The sequence below is a fragment of the Mirounga leonina genome, unplaced genomic scaffold (assembly GCF_011800145.1).
Source record: "Mirounga leonina isolate KUSES-001 unplaced genomic scaffold, KU_Mleo_1.0 Mir_199, whole genome shotgun sequence".
Taxonomy (NCBI): domain Eukaryota; kingdom Metazoa; phylum Chordata; class Mammalia; order Carnivora; family Phocidae; genus Mirounga; species Mirounga leonina.
In genome coordinates this window covers 1,665,318-1,668,706 of record NW_023270498.1, presented here as the reverse complement: position 1 = coordinate 1,668,706, position 3,389 = coordinate 1,665,318, and the positions used below count along the sequence as shown (strand labels likewise).

Genomic DNA, 3,389 nt, shown 5'->3' with positions numbered 1-3,389 from the left:
GCTAGAATTGTGTGAGTCCTTCTGGAAATGCACTGTGGACAAGAGGGTGGAAGGATTTTGAGAAACATCTTGCAGAAAGCCGATGATGTGTTGGGCGGGCTCTTGGCAGAATCTGGACTTTGAGGACATGTAGGTGATGGCTCAGAAGGAGGTGAGGCTCGTGTGATCAGAAACTAGGGAAGGGGGTCCTTGTTATGTGCTGGCAGAGACCTTGACAGCATTGCATCCTGAAGTGATGTGTGCAGAAGGACTTGTCAGCAGTGGGCTTGGTTGAGCAGCTAAGGAGATTTGCGAGAGCAGAATGTAGAAGGTGCTTCCTGGTTTCTTCTTGCTGCCGACAGTGAGATGAAAGAGGGAGTGAGGCATCGAAGGAAGAAGTTGTTGGAAGGAGCCAGAACCGAGTGATTCTGGAAGTTCTCAGCCTCTCCAGAGGTCAAAGGATCCTAACTGTGAGAACTAACTGCTGGAAGCTTGCATCAAGAAAAGCCTGAGCACCCGCACAATCCAGCAGGTCTCGGAGCTCGCTGGCGTCCTGATTTTAAGCTGGTCCCAAACGTTGAGCCCATGACGCTGGGGTTGTCGAGTCACAATGCCCAGTGAAACTCTCTGGGAAATCACAAAAGCCAAAGTGGAAAAACGTGGAAGTACTGGAAGTGAAGGTGATGGACTTGAAATTGGAGAAAAATCTGTTTTCTTCATTGGAAGTAAAAATGGGGGAAGACTACTATTATTCTAAGGGGTCTTAACAAGGATGAGCCACCAAAACCAACCTCAGCTTTGGAACATACATGCGGAAGAAGAGCAGAAGGGCGTGATATACCAAAAGATACCGCTCACTTTTGGGAACTAGGTGGAGGAACCGCTTTATTGGACTTAATCAGCATACCAATCATGAGTGGTACCTTATGGACATTTTCTATTGTTCTTGTTTGGGATCTTTCCAAACCTAATGACCTTTGGCCCACTACAGTAATTCTGTTGCAAGCCACAAAAAGCCACGTAGATAAAATGATAATGAAACTGGGGAAGACATATTCTAAAGGAGAGTCTGAAATGAGACAGAAGATATGGAGTAATATGCAGAAGGACCATCCAGTGAGTTGCTGTTGGGATTGTTCCTAGAATCCTTAGCCCCATACATAAAGATAACATCACAAACAATTTCCTTAGATTTTTATGCATGATTTGAAATTCATTTGACATAGATGAACTTGTTCACTGGAGAATTATAGCAATTTAATAAAACCTCAGTGAGAGCAAAACAAGGAAAAAAAAAAGAAAAGCCTGAGCATGTGATCGGCCACACCCACAAAGGTCTCTTGAAAGAGATGAAGTGTGTGTTCCTCTCAGGAGGCTTAAGGACCTGAGCAGGTGCCAGAGATGGAGTTGGAATTATCTTGGAAAGATCTGTGGATGTGGCTCTTGTCTAATGGGGTATAATCCATGGAAAACCCACAAAGATCTTTAGAAAATTGTTTCATCACAAACACAGCAACTTGGACTCTAAGGACAGAGAAGGGACAGGAGGACAGGAGGCTACTGGAATCCTACATTCTACTAGCAGGAAGCAGACTGGTGAAACCACTCAGTGGTAAGATTGTGCTGCCTAGAAGCAATGATGGCTTGGCAGGTGGGACACATAGCCCAGAGAGCTGAGAGCCAGGGAGAAACCTACCCCAGAGCCCCTGTGTTCCCAGCTGGATTTCAGAACGACCATGGGCCAGCGAGCTCCTTTTTACCATCCTCCTCCTTGAACCAGGACGTCCCCAGCAATTGTCTTCTGCCTGTGGGGCACTGGGGACACACGGCTCTAAGATCTAGTCCACAGATGGAAAACAGCTGTGGCTCAGGAGCTACACATAATGGGCTGCACCCAGGAGCCTCACTGGGTCTGGATTTAGGTGGTAAGTCCATGGTGACACTTTGGACTTCGGGCTCGAGAGCTGATGAGGTCTGATCGGATGATGAGACTCTGGTCTTCGAGCTGAGCTGTAATGAGACTTCGCTAACCCTTGCTCAGACCACTGACCTCCAGAAATTTAATCCTGTAAATTTGCAGGAGTTGGCTACGCACAGCATAAAACTAACGTAGACATAGTTTTTCACTGCTTCATGGTTGTGTGTCGGGGCGGGTGTGGGGGGCATGCGACTGGGGAACATACCTTAGCTGATCTGTGTGAAATTTTAGTTTTCAATATTCTGCATGTTTTCCACGCACCTTACTTTTCTTTGGTTCTTTTTCACGATTATTTCGTATCTTGCTTCAGTATCTGGTATAACTAGTACATTGTGTATATTATGACTTTTCAATCAATCTACCCAAATCCAGGTGCTCTAACAAGTTTTGGGGTGGTTGTTTTGGTGGTGGGGTGGGTAGTTGCCAGTGGGAACATCTTATTCAAATCTGGTTTAGAGGTCTGATAAGTCTGAACATAGTAGCTGTGATTATTTCTGAGGGAGGGATGTTTAGTTTGGTACTTACTGTTTTTTTTTTGTTGTTGTTGTTATTTGTATTTTAAGGTTTGTCTTCATTGAGCATGCTTTACCTCTGCCGTAATAGCAACTGTCGTAATGATAACACCAGCTATTCTGGGCTACAATCATGTCACATATGAAGAAGAATACTTTACTTTCGGGATTTTATTTATTTATTCTGTGCAGCAATATTCTTAGGTGAGCACTGTCATCCTCTTTTGAGGCTTAGTCAGCTTAGATGAAAGTTAAAAATATGATACAATATGTCACGAATCAAGATGGAATTTTGTTGGGAATTATATAAAACTTCATTGGGAAGGGGTCTTTTCTCCTTCTCCTTATGAGTATCTTCATTGTCTGATGAATATGTATTAAGAACTTACTCTCAATTTGGACCAGGCAGGGTGCAAAGCACTTCGCATACGTGATCGCATTGGCCACATGTGATATTGTGATTTATAATAAGAAACATATAATTTAAAATATGTAAAAATATTGGCCTTGGTCCCCATTCTTGGCACAGAGCTCCTCAAACCCTTGGAATTTCCTAAGTGATGAGAGCATGAAGGTGTCTGTTGTTATGTTAATGGAGTGATGCTTGGAAAGCATCTAAGGATGGGGACTGGTTGCCAGGGAAACTGACCAGATTTAGAGGTTGGAACTTTTTTTCTCCTCTGCTGATCTCAGTCCCGGGAAGGGGGAATCAATCACCAATGGTCAATGATTTAGTTGGTTATGCCTGTGTTATGAAATCCCCATAAAACCCCAAAAAGACAGGGTCCAGAGAGATTCCGGGTCAGTGAGCACATGGAGATGTGGGGAGAGGAGACTGGTGTGCTCTGATGGGACATGGAAGCTTCCCCAGAACTTGCCCTATGCTTCTCTCCCATCTGGCTGCTCCTGAGTTCTATCCT

At 44.4% G+C, this 3,389-nt stretch overlaps 1 pseudogene; it reads left to right on the top strand.

Annotated features, from left to right (window-relative positions):
• Nucleotides 1-589: 589 nt before the first annotated feature.
• LOC118024585 lies at nt 590-1,389 on the top strand (annotated as a pseudogene).
• The last annotated feature ends 2,000 nt before the right edge of the window (nt 1,390-3,389 follow it).